The 23,986-nt window shown below is 39.6% G+C and overlaps 1 long non-coding RNA gene across 3 annotated transcripts; it reads right to left on the bottom strand.

Annotated features, from left to right (window-relative positions):
• Positions 1-589: 589 nt before the first annotated feature.
• Positions 590-21,807, bottom strand: LOC116659618. 3 transcript variants are annotated; one of them, XR_004315003.1, is made up of 5 exons: positions 21,314-21,802; positions 11,563-11,770; positions 9,382-9,715; positions 4,254-4,324; positions 590-830 (listed from the first exon to the last, which is right to left on the bottom strand). It is a non-coding gene; the product is annotated as an uncharacterized LOC116659618 (long non-coding RNA). The 3 variants fall into 3 exon arrangements; XR_004315002.1 differs by lacking the exon at positions 590-830 and adding an exon at positions 2,999-3,803 and having other exon boundaries at positions 3,932-4,324; positions 21,314-21,807; XR_004315001.1 differs by lacking the exon at positions 590-830 and having other exon boundaries at positions 2,999-4,324.
• Between the last annotated feature and the right edge of the window lie 2,179 nt (positions 21,808-23,986).

Raw genomic sequence — 23,986 nt, forward strand, 5'->3', positions numbered from 1 at the left:
TTAGGTGGCATAAAACATGCACCGTTTTCCCTTTCCTTTTTTATTCCTCTTGGTTGAAAACAACTTCTTTTTTTTTTTCCTCCTCTCTAAATAGCACACTTCAGAAGTATCTAGGAAGCCACGGAGACAAGTTAAGCTCTGTATGAGCAATTGTTCCACCAACGGAAAAATGCCTGCCTGCAATTCTTCACAATCCTCTGGCAAGCCTTTCTGAGCAGGTAAATGACTCCATCGCACCAAAGAGCCAAACTACTCCTTCCCTGCCACTCTCTTTCCAGAATACAGAAGAGACTTCAATACGTCCTACCAGGTTATTAGAAAAGAAACCAGCTGTTGCTTAGTTCGTTATACAGGCAGCTGACAACAGATTTTAAACACAATAAAACAAAACCATGTATACCTTTATTTTCAATATCACAGAAACCTTTTCTTGCTTTATTCTTTGCTATTAGGCTGCGGGTTCGTCCACCGCTGCTCACTGTCTGATTCTAAGACTGTACCTGCTCATGCATGCCTGTCTGGGACCCAAAGAATGCCAAGTGCTAAATTTAGCACTTGGAACAAAGAACAGGAAGTTTTGCAACAAAGGCAGTATTTACTTTTTATTTTTATGCTCTTAAGGAAACTATGTCTCTTCTAAATTTTCTGTGTTCAGCAGCTCTCATAGGTGGTGGTGCATCTTAGTTCAATGAATGAAACACAGTAGAAGCAGAGCATTCTAACGGTGCTATTCTGCACTGCAGCTTTTCTTAATTTATTCACTCATTCACCGTTTGTTCCTTTAGGGCTTGGTATATGCCATTTGCTGTTCCATCATGAGATACTGGGCACTGTGGGATAGAGACACATTAGTGAGATGGTTTCTGCCTTGACAGAATTCATTTAACCTACATGAAAAAGTCTATACACATGCTTTAACACAGAGGAAACTCTGGTAGCATCTCAGAAGAAAAGTAACAACCTTTTCAGAGGCTGTAGGAGTTGGGGATTGATAAGGAGAGATTGTCTCAGTCTCCGGATAAGCTAGCCATTTAGCCAGGTCAAGGTAGCTCACCCTATGGGAAGGTCTCGAGAACTTTCTCTGAGCACGTGAGAGATGTGCAATCCATGTTTATAAAGACTTCGCTTGCCACCATCTCTCTCAGTGTTGTCTTTGTCCCTGGCTCCCATTCTAACACAGCCCAACAAGTTGTGACTAGTGCATTCTGCTGAATAAGGACAAAGCTTAAGTCAGATGCAAATTTCTTAATGCTTCCTTTCCACTTACTGACACTTGCCATTTATATGCAAATGTCAGTCTTTTCTCTGATCTTTCTGCAACGCTTGGTCCTGCCAACTTTGCCCTAACCCAGCCTTAGATAATGGAGAGCTGTGTTAACTCTGGATCCAGATTTAACTGTTTGTCCACTCAGTAACTCAAAAAGCCAAAAGTCTTGGGTCATTATTCTTCAGGAAATAGCTCTCCGTAAAGATGTACATCGGAGTCCGGGTGATAATGGAATCATAAACTATGGGTGTTAGTCAAAGTGCTTAAAGGTAAATTTCCTGGCTGGATTTCCGCATCCATGAAAGATGATCATTTTTCAAAATCTCCAGTTTAGCAATCTCATGCCTTTGGCAGAAATGTGCACTGGTGGATTACTAACAGGCTTGTTGAGCACATACATACCCAATCAGGACTTTTCACTAATAGATGCATCGGCATTGATTTTTCTGTTTTTCTTAAATGCTTATTTCTGATGAAATCTGTCCAGCCTGCTCAGAGGATGAAAGCTGAGCTCTGCATTATTCGTAGCAGCTTAGGGTGAAATAAACGCTTGCCTAATACTGTATGGCTCAGTGCCCCTGTGTCATAACTATGCATGCCATAAAAGCAGTGATAAACATGATATATTTTTATAACTCTGAATGCTCTGTGTGTCAATAAAGTATTTTTTAAACTGGATGAAGGCTGCAGTGAACCTGCCTCCCTGCTGAAGCACTGAGTCCCAGTGTCCCGGGTCTGATTCAGCCCAAATGGCAGAATCATAAATCGTCTGTGATGAAATTAGGTGCCTAGAGCTTGTGGCATATACAATGTTTTAGTCCTAATGGTCTGAGAGTTTTTTCCCTGATATGCATTGAGAAACGCTTCCCTTGCTTCTCGTTGGGGAAATGGATCGCAGCCACAATCGACCAGATGAGCTAAATGACCTTTCCTTATTTGAAATGCCCTGGGATTTTACAAGAGGAAAAGATCCATATATGCAAGAGGAAGTGCAATGTAAACTTTTCAAAGGCACTTTAATAGGCTGCTTTTAAAATATAATTTAAATGTGGAGGAACCCCAGTATGGAATACTTATATTGACTGAAGACAAGATGTCTTTCAGACTTTGGAGGCACGGCGTTATTTATTCTGTAGCAAACAGCAAATAAAAGATGCTGTCAATAGTATTGCTTTTGTCTACACAGGGCTTTGTATTTGCTAAAGCATGTTATGTTTAGTTCTTGCAATAATATCCAGAAGAAAGAGTTGTGTCTTATTCCATTGTACAGACAGTGAGCTTAAGAAACTCCACAGTCAACAACAGAGCGTGCCAGGATGGGTTAGACCAAAATTGTTCTTTCTGTTACCCGCCATTGTCTCCCCAATATTTTAGTAGGAGTAGCAATGAGCCATTCTATAATGAAAGTATTTTGCATGTAGGACAATGAATAAGAAAGTAAACTTTAAATGGTACGCTAGTCGCTGATACGACCACCCCTTCCGTCTTTACATATAAAGGTCAACAGCAAACATCGCTATATTTTTGCAATACCTGATGAGGAAGACATTGTTATTTCTCAACTTGCAAGCTTCCAAAACAGGCTGAATAAGAATACTTTCTCTGCATTGATTACAAAAGACACATGTTTCACATTTCCCCGAGTCAACTCTCTGTACCTGGGTACCATTGTTGTTAGGGATTTGATTTTGTTTAATTTTGTTTTGTTGTCATTGGAGATAGCTAAGTGGCTGTGAGAGGAATTAGTGTTTATTTAGGACTATTCATCATGCCTGTTACACAATTCAAGGCCCAGGGCTAACCACTTCACATCTATTAACAGCTCAGTCTCCAAGCAGCTTCCTAAATTAATCTGCTTGCCAAAAGTATCCTCTGATTCACAGTTAAGAGGGAAAGGAAATCCTCCAGTTCCCTGGGATAGTGCTCATTAGCATAGGGCACATATAGACATTGCAGATCTCCTGGGATTTGCTGGTATTTACATACTGTTTGACATGCATTAGGATGTAAAGGATGGGCACTCTAAAATGTTAGCCCGCTGGGCAAATGAACTAGAATCAAATGCATACTGTTAGCACTGCTTTCCTGTTCAATTACACAGCGGTTTGGTTAAGAGTGGAGTTGACACAAGCCTGCCAATCCCCATTCTTTATGATAGTCAAATGTCAAGTACGTTGCAAGCGAGCATTGGCATATGACAAATCGATACAAAATCAGTGGTAATGAGGGCTTTATGGAAGTCCAGGTTACACACTTAGATGAGGATAAATGAAACTGTAAGAAACGAGGTCAGGGCAGATTTTAGGTTCAGGCTCCTCTGGTTCTTCTTAGCGGATATGCTGTTTTCATTCTCCTCTGTGATAATACCCTTTAGAACGTAAGTCAGCTGAGCCACAGTCGCATCCCCGTTCACTGTTCCTAAGCTTCTCGATGCTGCAATATACTTAACACCACGTACAGATGTACTGTCATGCACGTTTGGTTTACTTCTTCATTGACGATGGATTCCAAGTACAGAGGAGTGAAATGACTTGGACTTCAAAGAGAGTGACAAAGTGTGTGAGATCAGCAATAAAAATCTAGGCTCATTAATTATAGAATTTAGAAATTTTCAATTTTTGGCCCCTGATCTTTCATGGTGGCTGGAGTTTTGACACCTCTCACCTGAGCGAGTGTGTCAGGAATGCTCAAAACGTCTTCCAAACAGCAGAAGGACCATTTGAACTGAAGAGGAGTCTTCGGGCATGCCATATTCTGGGAATACAGACTTGATCAAATAATTTGATTTCTCTGAGACTGTTTTTATTTCTCAGATAACAGAAGCAAAATATGTATCACAGTGTTTGACACATATTGGGATTTCTGGTATATATGAAGCATTCAAGATACAATAGCAATTATTCTTAATTTGCTTTTCTTCACCACCATCACCATGGAATATTGGCAAGGTCTTAGACCATTTTGTCATAGATCAGGATTCACATACCTGTCATTCTACAATTACTCTGTGTGTCTCTAGAAACATCTCTTGTCCTCCCAGAATCTCTGTAACTCCATCTAAAAATTGAGGATAACAGAATTATCTAGGTGCAATATTGTAAGTAGAACAGTAAAGATCACATTACAAATCAATAAAAATGAAAGTTATAATATTTATTAAATAACAATGTATACTTATAAATATGTAATTTTAAATAGATATAATATAACCTATGCAATATATATGTGCTATAATATATGAATGAGACATATATTGAAATATTATATTATTTATTATTATCATCATTATTCACATTTATGAAGGGACACATTTAACCATGTATTTTTGCCAGTGAACTATTTCTACTCTAATTTTTAAATGCAGAGAAATTAGCAAGGTGATTATAGTTACAAATCTTTACCAAAAAAGGAGTAAAGAATAGAGATTTTAAAAACCAATGATTAATGAGCTTCAATCCCTAACTGAAAAAGAAAGAAAAAAAGGACTTTCTGAGGATGACCTCTGGGTCTTTCCTCTTTAGCTACATTCTATTCTCATGTTTATCTCTTTTCAGGATTGAAAAACATCTGAATGGTCCCTCATTCAGTCATTAAGAAGGGACCAGGAACATAACACTCCACTCTCTTCTCATTTGAGACCCACCTGCATGGAGATCACTGGGGCACTAGAGTAAGGATGACACTATCAATCATTACATTTTGCATTTCTATAGTGATTTATTCTTTGCAAAATTGATACTCATTCATCCTGCAAGAACTTCATCCATTTGGCCAGGCCTTCCATCCTGTTGGTTTATACTAACTGGTGATGAAGACGCTCAGATTCTTTAGTCAGAAAATGTTTGTTTCCCAAATCTATAGAAGTAGCCTAGCTGATTTTAAATTCATCTAATACGAAACCATTTTGAATTAGGCATAATTAACAGCAAAACAAAAACAAAAACAATAACATTTTAACTAACTGGTTTACACTTCTCCCTAGTGCTCTCATTAGATAACAAATGTTGGGACATTTCTTCTATGGCAAAGACCTTATAAATGAGGTACATTAGGGGTGAGGAAAAGAGGCTTGGAAACATTGAGCAACTTGCTGAGAATTACTCAGCTGGTGAAGACCAAAAGTTGGATTTGAACTCGGGCAATCTATGTTTGCAGTCTAAACTGATCATTTTTATAACACATAGTATTGTCTTGCTCATCAGTTTCATATTCTCAAAACATAGAGACAAGGTTAAGGAGATTACACAAAGTCTAGAATAAATGCTTGGGAGACTTGAGATTTAAATGTGAAGATTCTTCTTCCTTACATTAAGAATTCTGGATTTGGGAGTGAGGGCAGAATTAGTGCGAGATAAGATTTTACATAATTCCATTTTTTTGACTAGCTGTGCAAGCACAAAATTCAGCGATCTCTCACCACCAATATCCCTCGCTGTTGTTTGCCTTGCAAACATATGGAATTGGCAATTAGCAGTTTGCAGTCCTGATGTTTCACTTTCGCTGTCATCTGAGCTTTTTCTCAACTTAGTACTGTAGAAACCTGCCAAGCCTATAACAAGCTTTGAGAGATGGGGCCCAGCACTTGGGGAAACAGCTGACGGGCTGATCTGACCTGGTCTGCGTGTGTGTGTCAGCCTGTCTCCATTCTGTTGCAGTAACTTCCCTGGGTCCACAAATTTAAGTTTGTTTATGTAACTTGGCAGAGCACCCTGGCCGTGATAATGTGCTATGTTGTCTTCACAAGAAGATTGAAGGCCGCATGGGTAACTCAGGCACTGGGTGGTAAAGAATTTGGCTTTGCCCAAGGAGAGATCTGGCTACTGCCCTCAGCTTCTAGGAGGTAACATTTGTCATACTTAATAGAAGTGCATTTGTTAAAGGTGGAGGCTGATGTCAAATCTTAGGGTGCAGCCAACAATACCTGATAGTCTTAGGGTGGGGGCTGAAAATGACAAAAGGGCAATCTTGTGATTTAGGTCGCACAGGATCAGTTGATCTCGAAACTGAGTCCAAGCATGAAGGTGATTACTGGTCAGTCATGTGTACATAATGGAGCCTTAGTGAAAACTCTGGGCATTAAGGCTTGCATGAAATTCCCCAGCTGGTGATAAATACTCTAAGAGACTTGTCAGATATCAATGCTGGGGGCATAATGCACCCTGAACATTTGTGTTGGAACCCTCCCAGACCCTACCCTATGAGTGTCTTCCTTTGGCTGGTTTTATTCTGTATCTTTTCCCTGTAATGAACCATAAGTGTGAGTATAATAGCTTTTAGTGTGTTCTGTCAGTCCTTGTAGTGAATTTTCAAAAACAAAAATCATCTTGGGGACTCTCAGAACTTACAGTTGGTGTCAGAAGTGAGAGCAGCCTTGGTAACTGTGACCTCACGCTTTGCAGTTTGGCTAATTACGGGTGGGTACACAGAAAAAGAGAGACAGAGAGAGGGGAGGGAGAGAGAATAGCCAGCCTTGAAACTGGTGATTATATCCAAATCTTGGATCTGTTCCACCCTTTGGATAGCTTATTTCAACTCCGTGATTTTCCACCTGATAATATGGGGGTTGACACAACATACCTAGCAGGATTGCTGTGAGGATCAAAAAAGACCGTAGCTGCAGGGTGTTCCCAGCGTGATGCCTGACACCTGGTAGGTGCTTCGTAAACATTAGTTTACTGTTCAAAATTCAGGACAGGCTCTTGGAAGCAATCTGAGGAAAACCTCTACCCTGGGCTGAGTATAGCCATTTCAGACACAATTGTTGAAGAACTAGAAGAGAGTTCAGGGTGGTGGAAGGATGCTGCATCGCAGGTAGCAAATAGTTAAAGGTGAAACAACTTGCCCCTTCCTACATGCCCACAGAGAAACAATTCAGTAGAGCTTTTGAAGAACTGCTCTTGAAAGGGGGAGACCGAAGTTCTGCTGATTGGAGTGACTTCTTTGAGGAATCACAAGCTATGGGGTATAGACAGCATGTAAGTTCATGTATTTCTTCAAAGGGCATTTATTAGAATTTTTGATGTGCCTGAAGGATTATCAGGTAGAAGCTGAGGAATTATCAGTTAACAGACAAAATTCCTCTTCTCGTGAAATAAACAAGTAAGAATACAACGTACATGTCACGTACTAATCATTGCTGTGAAGCAAAATGAAGCAGGCGAAGTGGATGGAATGTGAGGAGGGCACTGTTATTTGATCATAGGGGGTCAGATGAGACCTTCCTGGAAAGATGACGTTTTAATCAGACACCTGAGCACAGGGAGTGGACAAGCTTTGTCAGTATCTGGGGAAGGATGTTAGAGGCAGGGACATCTTAAAGTGGGACATTCCTGGATATGTTGGAAGAGCAGCAGGAGACCAACATGGACTTAACATTTAATTTTACTAAAACTCTCTAGTCAATTTATACATTTTAATTTAATTTAATCCTATTTCAATGTAATTTTTTTAATTGGACCAAATATTTCTACAGACCTCTGAAGGAATGTGTAACTAAGAAATAAAATTAAAAGAACTATGTAGTGGGACTTCCCCAATAAGTTATTAAAAAGTATTATAAAGTGACAGTGAGTAGAATATAGAGAGGATCCAAGAATCAACAGCCACGTTGGCGTAATGGCAGCAGCCTGGAAATGCTCCCTGAGATCTAGTAACTAATGTCTAAAACCACTACAGAACCATCAGAAACCATTAGTAAAGGGATAGATTATTCATTAAATTATATGGGGAATTTTTGCTAATTGGAAAATTAATAAGTTAGGATCTCCCCATACTCTAGGCACCAGAAGTATTTTTCAGATGAGTTAATTTTAAATATAAACATTGCAATCTACAAAAATGGGAAGACATCATGGATTAGTATTGGGACCATCTTAGGTTAGAAAATGGTTTGCAACATATTTAGTTCAAATATAAATTAAAAAAAAATACATACATTAAAATACAGTAAATATTTCTCCAAAATTACTTGTGATTAATGTTTTCAAATCATACAAGAAGAAAATAGTTGAAGGGAAATGGCTACACAGGACATTTTTCTGCTATCTCAGCGTTTTTCTGTATTTTTCAGTTTCTTCTGTGTTCTAACCATAAGCCTGTTGGTGTTATCTGAAATTTGTTTTTTTAACCCCAAATTTAAAAGTTGTACTCATCAGAAGTTTTAAATTTAACATTGTTTGCCATCAGTCATGTCCAGATAATATTTTTAAATCATGCTTCCCCATACAAGAAGCAGAGGAACTTAAATAGGCTTCAGAAAAGAACCATCTTGCTTGGATGGTTCATAATATTTCTGGTCGGTCATAATATTTCTGGAGACCATAATAAAATCCCCAACCACGGAAGGAGACATTTGAGAACATTTGGATCCCACTTTGAAAGTAGGATGTTTTATTTTCCCCTCCATTTCACTCACAATCAGAAACATATGGGATACTTTATTTGCAGGCTACAAAAAACAAATCAAACAGGCAATCCTGCTTTGGAAAGAATTTATTCTTCCTGTGGCTCAGGAGTCTAGCTCTGTGTCTGCACTTGCAAGCTGTCACTTTCTCTCTAGAGTCATCAAGGTTAATTGCCATTCTGTGCCCTCTGTTGCTGCCTCCACCCTGCGTGACATTATCAGGTCTGGTCCCATTTACCCTCCTGACGCTAATTATTCTGTTGTCTTCTTTTGCTTCTTGGAAATGGGTTGTTTTACCTGATTTCTGCCAGTTGCTCTGTTAGGATTACTACTTGTGTGTTTGTTTTTCTGATGAGGCCCCGTATCTCTTTCTTTGAGTCTCCTGGTTCTCTACCCAAAGGTATTCACTAGTCGCAGGCACCTCATTCCTACAGGGTTTTGTTGGTGAACCTGGAAGCAGGTGACAGAGGATGCGCCCACTGCTGATCCCTAGGTGTCGCCCCTCGCTCACACACAGCAAAGGAGTTGCTGAAAGCTGTGTTAACTACCTCGCTACATCACATACAGATTACCCCCACTATCCAAAACTAGAACATTCCTATAAAACCATTCATAATCTGAAATGGCATAAAGCAAAGAAGCCATTATCTCAGGACACACCTTGCTAAGGGATGCACACACAAAAAAATGGAGATACAGCACAGAGACTCACAGACACAGTTCCAAGCTACGGCGGCTGGATGCTGGGATGCTGAGTGTAGTTCTCAGGGAAAGAGCTTGGTGGGGCCACTCTCACAGCCCCAAGTGCTTGCTGCCTCTCCGAGGGCTCGCTGCAGAACCAACACTGAACAGTGTTTTTGCTTCTCATCTTTTTTCTTAACAATGAAATCTTCTTCAGATTTCTTTTGGTTAGCAAAAAACAGGCACTAAAGCAGGTCTTTTGTAAAAGTGAAGTGGTGTACAGCAAACTTTCTTCAACAGGAGAATACTGTAGTGGTTACATCTTTCTCTGTTGAACCGGTATTTTCTGCAACGGGACGTCGTGACTGAATGGAGTGGGAAGACAGAAGCGGCTTTTTAGAATCAGACAGAATTTGCTGCTAGTGGGTTAAATCTAATCATTGATTTGTGGAATGTTTTAGAGCTTGAGGCCTCTCTTATAGCTGCATTTCTTAGATGTTCAACAATATTAATGTAACCTAAACTATGCTGATAACCTTGCCTTTTTTTCCCCTTCTCCTTGGGACCTCTCCTCTTTAGACTTCATTTCTGCCTGAAGATGGTTTAAGAACTCCTAGCAAAGGTTCTTTAACTCCCTTCTCCATCTTAAGAATATTCTAGCAACCCCCAAACAAGTTCTTCGAATGTATAAATGGTGACTGAGAACCACAGAAAGGTGAATAAAGTATTTGTGAGATATATCAATCGTAGCATGGAATATCAGTAATTTGAGTCAGGGACTAGATCTTGCTTTAGACACTGGCACCTCGGATATGCTGAACAAAAAAAAAATGTTAATGGAACAATACTTTCACAGTGGGAAGAGGTATCTAAGTGACTTGATCCAAGCACAAATCTATAAGTGTTTATTTTGCAGATCACAAAAACAAAACACAGTGATTTGCAAAATATTAAAAAGTAGAAGTATTCGCATGTAGGCATGGGTATAAAGTTGCAGTAAAAAATTAAATATCAGGAAATATGGATGCCTAAAGAAGGCTTTCTCTGTGACACTAAATTTTCATCACTTTGGGGAAGTTAAGGATTTATGACCAGACCCATTCATGCAGGTGTCAGAGGTAAGAAGTTGTTGCGTGGGTTATGGTTTAAAGTCCTTCGTGAAACTCATTCTTATTGACTAGCTTACTGGTCTTTTTCCATATCCTCGCCTTATATGGTGCTGATGGAGAATGCTGACTGATACGTTTTTTTTCTTTTCCCTCTGCATAAAAAGTTTTAATTTTTCCAAACAAAAATTTTCAAATGGCAAATGAACAGAAATTCAAAAGTTGCAAATTTGCAGCTGTAGGCTGTGGGGAGAGGAAAACTGTATCCATCAAATCTGCAAAATATGCGAGCACGTAGAAAAATCAATTGATTGGCAGCTGTGGGGATTTATGTCTCTCTTTAATTGCTTAAAATCAGTGAGTTGGGAGACTTCACTAGACTTGGCAGCATTTCAAGTTGAGGACTGTTCCTCTTTCGTAGGAGACTGAGAAGGCTGAAATGTAAATGATACCTTTAAAAAGAAAAAGGTAAGAGAAAGGAACAAGGGAAGATAATGGACAAGTTACAACCAGAGAAGATGGAGGAAGTTCAGTGTCATAACCTTAGGGAAGGTAAGGGGGGAGGAAGTTCAAGGAAGTCTAGAATTTTTATCATCAAAGGCAGAGATGTTAACTATCCTAGACTGATACAAACAAATATATTTTAAAAATAGCAGTTAAAAAACCCTCAGCATTATATAACTGAGAATAGAGTTTTAATAAGAGGAAGTTATACTGCTGGAAACTTACCCAAACAATATACATTTTATACATTAACTCGGCTGTTAATTTATCAACAAAGTAGGCTATGATGGGATAGTTAAATATTATGAGCCATTTTCCATTTTCTTTTCCTTCTGAGGGGTCTAGTTACTAACTTTACTTTTCTTATAAAATATTCCAGAAAAAAAAAAAACCTAACAACAGAATATAGTAGATAATATAATTATGTGATCAATTTTGAGATTTCTATGATTCTCCTTGTGTGTGTGCATGTGGGGGATAACAATTTCTTTCTGGTGTGAGGGAGAGATTTCATTACCTATTCACTCAATAAACATTGTGTAAACAACAACTCTGAACCAGACTCAGAAGAAAAAGATTCAGCTTGTAACTCAGAGATTTACCTAATAATGTTAGGATACAGTATCAGTCAGGGTTCCGTCCAGAGACAGAAATTTTTCTCAGCATCGTATTTCATTGTTTCTAGAATGCACGTGTTTCCACTTTCATCATCTCTGAAATCTTGAAACATCTTAAAAGTAGTGGTATGTTATCATTTAATTAGATGCTTTCTAAATCCATGGAGGTGAAGGTCATGGAGAACTTCTAATTCTAAAAAAAAAAAAAAAAAAAAAAGTTATTGGAACCCAAGGAAGCTACATCTGTGGATTCTCAGCTGCTTGTAACACTGAAGGTGTGGGAACTAGGAGGTAAATATAAACCTCATGCTTGTCATTGCCCACATGTCTGCCTGTCGCCACAGGGGGAAACAGTTTCTTCTTTTCCATTTTTAACATTTCATGGGGTGCCTCTTGCTGGTAGAGTTTAAATAGAACACTGTTGGCAAGAGAATCTGCTATATAGTCTAAAGGCTTTCAGCTCCTATACCACAGGGAATAACTGAAAGGACAGAGATAATGCTGACAATCTCTGTACAGACACATCAAATAATGAGCAAAGCACTTAAGCAACGTTGAGGTGTAACATTTGGATATTTGAAATTGCAAGGTACTAAAGGTAAATTGAAATTTGCAAATTTGCTAGTTTTTTAAGTGAATTTCATATTTTATAGACTGTAAAGTAGGTATAATTAGCAAATTATATTAATGAGGAAGTTGAAGTTATAAAAGGTTGATTTTTCCAAGGTTATGCATGTACCAAGTGTTATGGTCAAGATTTGAATCCAGGTTTTTGAAAGATCAAAACCCATGATTTTTCCCCTGCACCAGGTTACTTCCCACTAGAAAGCTGAGGAAATAATGCTGCCACATTGAAAATACATGTTCAATACACAGAATGAAGCCTATCATTACAGGAGTGATGAAAAGGGAAACTTACAGAATTATTTTCTCTTATTGCTTTAGAATAGGGAAGATTTCAGAGATCACAAATTGTCCCTACATGCCTCTTGAGGTCTGGTGGATGTTGCAAAAATAAATCATTTTTACTTTTGATAAAAATTTTGTAAACAATGTGTGGATTTCTTTTCCTTCACCACTTTTTTGGTAACATCTAAATCCTCAGTTTAAAATATTTTAATATTCTAAATCTTATATATTCTTAAATCAAGGTAGGTTTTTGTTTTTATCATAGTACATATGTTTTTCTGTCATATTGCCAGTGCTCTCCTGTTCTGATTATTGCATATTGGTATAAAAGCTAGCATTCTAAATCCCTCTCATTCATCTTGTTTTCCAGCTTGTCTGATATATATTCACTTATTTTATCATTTTTGTTTAGAAAATTGTCATATCACACTTCTAAAAAACACCATGGAAATTTTTGCTCAGATTCCTTCATCTTCCAAATTAAAGCCTCAACTGGAATCATTCCTTCAGGGGTTCTTCATATTTTCTGTGTTTCTTAAGATTTTTGCTGTAGCCCTCAGTAATGCTTTGTAGATTTTCTCATAATAGTTCCTGAAACTTTCTTTTTAAGTTTATTCCTAAGTATTTTGTCATATGGTTAGTATTGACAATGTCATTTATTTTCCATTAAGCTTTATGTTTTGGTTTTTTGTTTTTTTTTTTTTTTGTTTTTTGCTGGTATAAAGAATATATTAATTAAAAAAAAAAGTTTATCACAATCTACCCATATACTCCAACACATTTTAATAGTTTGTTTTTTTGTCTAATTATACAATGATATAATCTACAAGTAGTTCTAATTGTCCTGCTTTGGAATTTTATTGCTATATTTCTTATTTTCCCCTTCCTCTTCCTTTTCTTCCTTTATCTCATCTTTCTCCTCCTCCTCATTCCTCTTTTTTCTTTTCTTCCTCCTCCCCCACCTCTTCCCTCCACTGTCACCATCCTCCTCTTTCTTCTCCTCTTCCTTCTTCCATGACGGTTACTAGACCTTCCAAAGGATTGACAGTTGTGATAGAAAGTGATGGTGGTAGTAGGAGCCTTGCCTCTGACTCTATTGTTAATGGCTGGTGTAGTATTGAACAACTCTTGGATTCTTGTCATAAACACTGCATGTTTACACTGTATTATTTTTAATATCATGCTGAATTTGATTGGCTAGTACTTTATTTAGATTTCACATTTAAACTCAAAAGTGAGTTTTCTGTAGTTTTACTTTTATGACCTATTTCTTATTTGAAAGTAGAAATTGGGACATTTTCCACAATTATGTGTTCTTAATGTTGTATTGAGTTTTATAACCATACTTTGTCTAAATTCTATGTTTAACCAGTTTTATTACTTACCACTGGTTATTTTATACCAACACTTGCATAGTGGCTGTTCTGCTCATCTCTTATTAAGAGGAAATTACTATAACACACAGCTTGCTCTGTCCCTCTTGCCAGATGCTATGCATAAGGTCTACTCTGAATTCCTTGTCATTCACTCACTCTCATCTAAGAAGGACTTCACTGGTTACTTTTGTTTTTCACAAAACCTATGTCAGTATCTTCCATCCTTTAGGATGAAAAAAAACCTTTTGAAGCCAGTCTGTTATTTTACCTACACAGAAGCAGCTCTTTCCACCTAAATGTCTTCTGAAGTGTTTTTAAATCTTTGAAATTTATCTTTTGAAATTTCAATTTTCCTTGTAAATCACATCACCTGTTTTACCCCGTAGGATTGTGATTGCTGAATTGCTAATATATTTTAGCTAAGTTTTCTTCCATTTTTGTACTCTTTCTGTTCTGTGAGTTTTATTATATTTTTATGGGAGTGTTTCTTGGCTGTGTCATCCTCTACTCAGAACTTCCATTGGCTTCCTGTTTTACTCAGAGCCAAAGCGAGGGCTTAGTTTTGCCCTCCAAGGTACGGATGGTGCTTCTCCCTTGCTTCTTTGAGCTGTCCCTTACTTAACTCTCACTTGTCTCACTGTTGGCTATGACACTTGTCCTTCCCTCTTCGTGGAATGTTCTCCCCATAAACAAATGCACAACTAGATCCTTCACCTCCTCAAGGGTCTTGATTCCAAACTCACCCTCCTATAAAGCTTCCTCCAATTTTAATCTCCCATTAACATTTTGTGTTCCCATTGCCTGATTTACTTAGTTTTCTTATCATTACATGAAATGCTTTGCATTTTACTTACACATCATTTTTACTGTTGGTCTATTTCATGGAAATATAAGCTTTACAAGGGCAGGGCTTCTGTTGTTTTGTTTACTCCCGCAACCCCTGTTCCCAGAGTGAGGCATGGCACTTAATAGCTGTTGATTGAGGAAAAAATGCACAATGGGAGAGTTGTGAGTTAAGTTTTATTTAGGTCAAAATGAGGACTGTAGCCCTGGAGACAGCCTCTCTGATAACTTTGAGGAGCTACTCCGAAGAAGTAAGGGGAGAGCTCAGTATATGTAGGTGATTTTGGTGAAGGGGGATACATGCACTCACGCACACATTTTGGCAGAAGGTCGCTGCTAGTCACAAGCAGGTTGCTGCTAGTCATGAGGAGCCGACGTCTCCATTAATGATTTTAGTGCTTTTCTAGACATGAGGAGATGCAAGAAGATGGGTTCATAAAATCTGAAAAATATCCAGCTATCTGAAGGCTTCTTCTGCCAGTTTTTCCCAGAGCACAGAGTGTCCCATTCCTGATCTCTACCCTGAACTCCCTTCACAGAGTGTGGAAGATTAGCATCTGCGGTGGCCAGTGACTTCATTCTTGTAGTGCCAGATGGTGAGTGACAAATTTTAGTTGGCAATGAGACTCAATAAATCTCCTTAGAATGAATACATAATGAGATTTGATTTAAAAAATGGCAATAATGTGATTGATTACTTTGGGAGTATGATTTGCAATATCCAGACTACTATTGGAATTTCCACCTGGAATTACCACTGAGATGAAGGCCTAGGACTGTGGAAAGGGACATGGGCATCCCTTGGACCAAAGCTTTCTCTTGGATGGTTTTGTGCTTTATAGCAGTGGGTGCTACAACCAACACAGTATTATGAAAGCCACGATGCTGGCTGTAGTAGCTCTAATGCTGCAATGTAAGAAAAGCTAATATTCTTTTGCAGAGTTCATCCCAGCCAGGGTTGTATTTACTCACTGATATTTACATTTTATAGCAATACTCCTAGAGTTCACTTCCAAGCAGCATCCTTGTTAATGTCCAGTCTGATTGACTGTGAAAGTATTTTGAACACCATCTCTGCTTAGAGATTTAGAAACACCATCGTTGGAATTCTTTCAAGAAAAATAAATTGTTGTGGAAGGTCTGAAATGTTTTAGAGTCTCACTTCTTCTTCTCTTCATTGAAGTAATTATTTTCTGTCTGGATTTGTGGTAGAGCAGTTTCTAAGAAAGTCAACAATAACGTTAGTGTAGAACACCCCATAAACTCTCATGGATTCCATTGGCAGTTTCCCTTTTGCACTCTTCCTCTGCTCTAGAATGGTCTTCCCTGTATCTTGTACACTGGAATTTTTCTTGATATTTTCCTTTTGGGTCCAGTGTTACCTTTACAGAGAGACAAGCCCTGTCTGCATTGTCTAAAGTAACTCATCACAATGGTCTCATTACTTGATTTTTTTTTCAACATATTGTCATTACCTGAAGTTATTCACTTATGTATTTCTTTATGTATATATGTAGTTAACTGTCTGTCTGTTCCTTCACTAGGTTACAAGTTCCATGGTGGCAAGACCTTGCTGTCTTTGTCAGTACTGTATCCCCAGCACATAAAACAGTGCCTGGCACATATTAGACTTTCAATACATATTTTGTTAATGAAACAAATTAACATTGATCTCCTAAAGTAGCTTGACAGGTTCTCTGATGTCATTACTGAGGCATGAGGCAGGGGTTATAGAAAATAAAAACAGAAAACATAAGAGAATAGCTCTTAGGACACAAAATACAATGAAAGGCCACCCAGTTGCCTTGTGAACTGTTTTATCATGTGTGGCATCTGGGAGCTGCTCATACCAGTCCTGTATTCATTCTGTCAACAACCTGCTGCCACAGCCATTGGAAGTGATGCATTTATGTACCAAGGCAAGAGAGTTACTTTTGATTTTTTTTTTCTTGTAACACATTCAAAAATACAATTCTAAAAGATAAAGTGTCTGGGGGAGGATAGGTGTGAGAATTGTATGATTCAAACCAGAAACTTACATAAGGGTTGAATCTGGCCTCAACATAAAGTGGTAGTTGAATTTTGGAAAACTGAAACGATGTTATTTGGCTGAGCTGTAGGTGCGCTTCAGTGATATTATATGATTTTTATTTGAATAGAAAAAAAAAGGCATTTAACTAAATTCTTATTTACATTAGCACTAGTCTCCAATATCACCTACAAATGTTATGTTTAGAGGTGTATCATATTTACTGAGTATTTCTATGGCAAAAAAATATATGCTGGGTCATTCATTCATTCAATAAATATTTTCAAGCAAAAAAAAAATAAATAAATACCAGGCAATGTGCTAGGCTCTGCAGATAAACAGAAAGCATTCTCTGTCCTCTGGTTGTCAACACCTACTACATAAAAGCCAATCTGCCCTGCAGTGGAGGCAATGTGAAATTATAGCATTATCAAGGGCTATTGTGAAAAATTAAAGTATCGTAAACTGTGGGACTAACCATGTGACTGGCATCCAGCGAAAGCACAAAGATCATCCAAACCTATGTGTGTGTGTGGGAGTACTGGGTTGTGTCTGAGGTGGGTGTGTGGATTCAATCACAATATGGTTGGATAAAGAAACGAAATACAAATAATACGAAAGCCAGGCAACCAATGTTATCTATGAATCTTTGATAATGGATCCAGACATTCAGAGGAAGATCACTAAAGCTGCTCCAATTGCATAGTCTTAGTCAATTTAAAATAATAAGCTTTGAGGGATTAATGAGTTAATTTAGTAAAAAAATAGAAGGGAGCTGGTCATTGTAGACCAGATGAGCAAGACTTGATGGAGATTCGATTAACTAATCTTTAAGGCCTCTTGCTATCTAGCAATTTATCCATTCTCTTTTGGATTACAAAGATAAGTTATAGCTAGATAAATTAGGAAAGGCCAAGAATATTTTTCTAGGCAGTGGTTCTCAAAATGTAGTCCCTAAACTTGCAGCATCAACACCACCCAGAATTTATGAGAAATGCAAATTCTCTGACCCCACTCCTTAACTCTGTAGGGACAATAGTCTACTTTCTAACAAGGCTTCCTGGTGATTCTGAGTTATACACAAGCTTGAGAACCACTGTTCAAGGGCATGGGTATATAAAAAATTTATTGAAAAAAGTAAGAAGCAAAATTAAAGGTCAACTATGACTGAGATGTGGGTTTGCTATCAAGTCGCCTGACAAGTGAATCCCAGAAGAAGTATTTTTTCAGTCTCTTGGCGAGGAGAGCCCGAGGTGACCAGGTTCCCTGAGCAGCTTATCTGACTTCTTCTTGACCCATATATTTAGTCTGTACGTTTCCTGTGTCATGCTGTTCCCTCCCTCTAAATACCCTTTCTTTCTGTCTCCATTTATGACGTCTACCCATTTTTGTTAAGTCTTTCATAAAGTATCAAAAGATTCCTTTTCCTGAAAACTTTTTTATACCAGTGATGTCTATGTTACTTGTCAGTTTTTTGAAATTTCATTTATTGTTTAAACTTTTTATTGAACAGTGTATATACAAAAATGTGCCAATATCTCTTGTGTATAGATTGAGGGGATTAAAAAAATACACCTATGGAAGTAACACTCAAAGAACAAAACATTGCCAGCACCCAGAAGCCCTGCTTATGCTCTGTTCCAGTCACTACCTACCTCCAGGATGAAAACACTGATTACCTCTGACAGCTTATATCAGTTTGGGAAACTCTTACCTATAATTGTTCCATTTGTTTTTATTTTAACCAAATGAGTTGTTTGCGTGTAGATCCCTTTTTATTGGATATTTCATTAGGTTGCTGAAGTAGCACTTCTAATAGCAACATGGAATTTTTGAAATATCATTTCTAATAACCTGTTGTGTCTCCGAACCTCTGGCAGAATCCATGTTCTTTGAGATTTTTGCAAATTGGGAAAGAAATCATCCAGCATATTATCTGCTATAATCAGGGCAGCAAAAAGCAACAAAGGAACTATACAGGCCTTTAAAAATCTCTCTCCAAACTTCCTTGTTCTCTGACACCTGACTACCTCTTTTCTTTCAATCAAATGGCCTGAAATCAATCCTTCATCTCAAAACACATGCTCCTCTACCATCACCCTCCCTTCCTCTTTGCAGACCCTCTTTGACGTGTCCTGCCCTCCTTTCCCCTCCACCTGGTAACCTTGCTGGAATGAGAGAGGTGTTAATGTAATAGGGAAGAATGAATCTGACTCCATACTAGATCTATTCCTTTAAATTTCCCCCCATGCTCCGTTTCCTGTGCTTAGTCCTGCCGGTTGCACACCTTTGGTAAAATAATGTTACCTAGTGCCTGAAATATACAGGATAGCCATTCTCAAGGCTCTGACCTTTAAGGATATAACACTTTTTCATTCATACAGAGATAAAAAGTTGCAGAACAGAGGATAACATTTGTCTTGTTGGAGGTTTATAGGAACATTGTGACCTGACTCACATGGACAGCTGCCAGAGCAAAGGATTCTGACACCAAGAAGTTTGCAACAACCAACCACATTCCCTCCCCCTTTTAGTATAAAAGGAGCCTGAATCCTGACGTGGGTAAGATGGTTCTCTAGGACATTAGTCCCCCATCTTCTCCATCTGCTGGCTTTCCAAGTACAGTCATTATTTCTTGCCCCAACACCTCGTCTCCCGATTCCCTGGCCTGCCACGTGGAGAGCAGAATGAGTTTGGACTTGATAACATTACTTTTTCAGTTCTCTGCAGCACTGGCTTACCCTCTTCAGAAATGATCACTTGTACCAGTACTTCTTCTCTGGTGTTCATCCATTTAGACCCTCAAATGAAAGCTCCAAGAGAACAGGGTTCCTGTCTCATTTATCGTTGTCCTTATAACATTCAAAATGACCTGACACCTAGTAGGTGCCCCCAAAAGCTCATTTGAAGTAATGAATTATATGCATGAGTAACAAAGTTTTAAATCAATAAATATTTCAAGTGAGAGATTTTTGAATTTGAAATGTCTTGGCTCTGCCAATGATGAATCACTTGACCCACTGAGTCATGAACTTCCCTGTGCCTCAGATTCCCCTTTCGTAAAACTGAAGACTGTGAAGATATCCCAGGTCTTGAACTCCACAGCGAGCATAAAGGAAATATGTGAAGATGGGGATGATGGCAAACAGGCCTTCTGAGGAGCTGCCTCTGCTAAACTCCAGGAGATTATTATGAAGGGAGAATGTGCATCTAATATTGCTTCAGATGCTAGTATTTCTAGAGATGCTGAAGCTCCAGATGTTTCCTCAGTGAAACTCTCATGAAATGTGCACAATGAATTCTATTAAGAAACTGAAAACACCCTTAGCTGAAAAGCATCCACAGCATAATTAACTCTTTGTTTTGGGGGCCAGAGAAGCACCAGCCATACTTTGAACCATTGACCATTTCATCATCCTTAAACAAAAATATATCTCAGGGTACAATTCATCAGATTTCTCAAGATTTCTTAAACATAAAGAGAGACTTGTAAAGGACATCTTTTTATATTTCTGAAAGAGTGGGAGTCGTGATCTTTTTCTCAAAACTGTCTTTCCTCCCTGTGTACATACTTTTGTAAAGTGACATTTTGATATCAGACCATTTGATATATGTTCTGGTAGCAAAGTGGCCATAACTCAAATTTCAGGGACCGCTGCCTTTCCCAGAATTTCATACAAAATAAGTCAATGTCTAGATATGAATATATACTCACAGAGTTAAAATTTCCTACACATTTAAATTTTATTAATAATCATGATGTTTAGTAAAGAAGCCAACTAATGAAATATTGAAACCAACTTAGACATAAAGCAATTATGCCAATAGGGGAGTGATTGAGCTAACTCACTTACTTGACAAAATATTAACATGTTCAAAAATGACAGGAAATCTCTTTTGGAAGAATGAGAAGATAAATCACATCTAATGTCAAATAAAAACAGCAAAATTCTATAAGATATTTGGAATATGAAGCTAAAGTTTTTTAAAAAGTTGCTGAATTAAAAATGCTGGTAGAAAAATATGAAGAATGGATGGGTTAGGGAGGGAAATTATAAGTAATTACAATTATAAAATTATAAATTATAAATGAAATCTTTTTATTTTGATCTCCATTTTCTGGATAATGACTATCAATGAAAATGTTTTCCCATATTTGAGTGTTTATGAGTGTATGTATATTGCATCTTCTGCCAAATTTATTGCATAATGTAGAACAGTTATCTATATTGGAACAAAATGAAAACCAGCCATAACATCAAGCAGGGTCTTATCCTGCTCTGTTCACGTTTTTTATCTTGAGTTTGATAAGTTTTTTATCTCAACTCTGCTTTGCTCTGCCCGTATGCACATGACTTTCTTGCAAATTCAGATGAAGGAAGATTTAAAATGAGACCAGACGCTAATTTCCTCAGCATCTTCTCTTAGACAAATTGCCAGATGCTCCCTCGGTGGGGGAAGATGAGCTGCAGTGGTTGTCACAGGGGTTAGAAGAAAACGCCTAACGAAGCACCTGCAGGAACAGGTTAAGGCTGAAACCATCTCTGGGGGAAGCCCCGGGGCGGGCTCTAGCCCTCACCTGGGCTCTCGCAGGTCAGCACATCTCACCTGGGCTCTCTCAGGCCGGCGCGCGTCGGCGGGCTCTCTCAGGCGGGCGCGCTTCTCCGGTGGCTCTCTCAGGCCGGCGCGCCTCGCCGGGCTCTCTCAGGCCGGGCGCGCCTCGGCCGGGCTCTCTCAGGCCGGCGCGCCTCTCCAGGGCTCTCTCAGGCCGGCGCGCCTCGGCCGGGCTCTCTCAGGCCGGTCGCGCCTCTCCGGGGCTCTCTCAGGCCGGCGCGCCTCTCGGGGCTCTCTCAGGCCGGCGCGCCTCTCCCGGGCTCTCTCAGGCCGGCGCGCGTCGGCCGGGCTCTCAGGCCGGCGCTCCATCGGCCGGGCTCATCTCAGGCGGGCGCGCCTCTCCGGGGCTCTCTCAGGCCGGCGCGCCTCGGCCGGGCTCCTCTCAGGCCGGCGCGCCTGTGCAGACTGCACTTGACACCCTGAGAAAACAGGCCTAGAAGGAAATGTCAGCGTCGTTCCAGGGAGTTCATTTGTTGGCAGGCTATGTCGCAGTGTTCCAGGGGAGACGAGATAACTCTTACTCAGAAGTTTACTTAGAATTCGAAGCACATTTACCCAAAATTAAAGCATCGTGTTTTGATCGGCTTTTACAGGCCCAGACTCATTCAAAAATGAAGGGAGGGTCATGTATTCCCTGGACGACTCCTTCTATTTTCGATCATGAGTGAGGTAGACTCGAGATGGGGGGAGAGGCAGATTCACGGATGGGAGAGACAGGGAGACTGACAAACAGAAGCTGCTTGACGGTGTTCATTGCTAAGCAGATGATAAAAATGTCTGCGACCCTAATGACAAAACCAGCCTCTCACGGGAGGATCATTTGAGAGAGTCTCCCAGGCAGATGGAATGCAGTACAGGGCCCTAAAGTAGAAATGAGCTGACAGTTATTAAAACCTGAGAGGAGGCTGTGAGGACCTGGTAGGTAAGGAGCGAGGCCTGGGGGAGGCGGTGCTGAGGAGGAAGACAGGTGCAAAGTCATCAGGGCCTTTAGTACAGGTTGAAAGCTATTTTCTTAAACACCTAGAAGCCTTTGAAGTTTTACCCTGGGACTTGGGATGATCTGATTGCCGTGTTTTAATGGATCGGCCCCCAGCCTTATGATGACACGCTTTTCAATATTTCCATTTAGACAGTCTTGCTCTGAGCATCCAGGCTCTAAGCCAAACCCCCAGACATAAATGGTGACATGATTAGGAAAAGGCTCACTTTAGAGCACCCGTTCTGGACCAATCTGTAGCTTTTATGGGCACATTATCACCGCCCCTGAGCCATAACGGGCCCCAAATTGGAGGCAGCGTTCCACCTGAGTCATCATCCAAACCGCTTTATGAAGCCGCCATCACATGTCTGGACAGTCATTCAATTACTCATAAGGCCCGACTTTTCTCAGCTTCCGAGGGATATCAAAGTCACAGATCGAGATGCTCATACTAACACCAGTTCGAGTGATTCGGTTTTCAGAAACAGCCACCAAGCATCTCTCCACACATTCAGTGTAACAAACACGGCAATGGTACAGTTTTGTAATTCAGTGAAAGTTTTTTTTTCTTTTCTTTCTTTTTTCACTTAATCCTATCCTAGTCCTTCAGTGTCTTGGTCAAAGGCAAATATCAGTCCTTTGCCAGAGTCAGGCTATTTCAAACAGAAAAAAGAAGGTTCAAGAAGGCAGAAATAAGTCTTGGTGGGGGGGGGAAACAAAATACATATTTTTAACAAAACCACCAAAATAACAAACCTAATTTGTGATCGCATGTTCTCAGCTCTCCTCCTCCCAAAGCTCAGGGCTGGAGAATTCTCTGTCTCCTCAATTCCCCAGACCTCTAAGGATAATCGGACAGGTTTCTGGATTTTTATGATGGAGAAATGGGGAGTGGGCAGGTGGAGGGGCAGAGCTAGAGGGGAAGCTGAAGGGCTTTGCAAGATAGAGGTGAAGGGAGAGGGGAGAGAACATAGCAAGTTTTCCAGCTAAGGTTTCAGGGAGCCATGTGGGGAGAATGAGGGGAACAGCAAATGGGGCTGATGGAGGGGAGAGAGCGAGAGACTCGGGGGAGAGAGAAGATTTAAGAAAAGTGGTCCAGAAATGACGATTTTGATCAGAACGCTCCCTCTTTCTCTCTTTCTCTCTCATCTTTCAGTTTTTCTTCAGACACAGTTTAATACAAATACTTGACTCACTGGATCAGGCATTCCAAAGGGTACAAATACAAGTCATTTTTATTGTTTATTCACTTGGTAAGAAAGACAGTGAAAGGAAAGAAAGTAAAGGCAGGGGGACACAAGAAGGGAAGATTAAGATAAAGGAGACGAAGAGTCACACATATTAACAGGTGAGGATTTTGTCTCTTTTACCCTTTCAGACTCTTCCTGTGCAGAAGGCTGCTTCTAAGCTGTCAAAGAAGCCATTTCTTTTTCCGCTTATTCCTCAGTGATACTGAGTTCTATGGGATGGGAAGCAACACACAGCGACCCGGCAAGGCCATCCAAGGTGCTCCGGAGTCCGGACTGAACCTGCCTGACAGTCCTGTCTCACCTCCCTTCAGAGCCTTCCCCATTCCCCACGTTATCAGAAACAGGTGATGACTCAGCATCCCCGACACACAAGCCTGCCCCGCCTTCTTGTTTTCTCAGCCAGACACAC

This window comes from Camelus ferus, chromosome 24 (genome assembly GCF_009834535.1).
Source record: "Camelus ferus isolate YT-003-E chromosome 24, BCGSAC_Cfer_1.0, whole genome shotgun sequence".
Lineage (NCBI taxonomy): Eukaryota > Metazoa > Chordata > Mammalia > Artiodactyla > Camelidae > Camelus > Camelus ferus.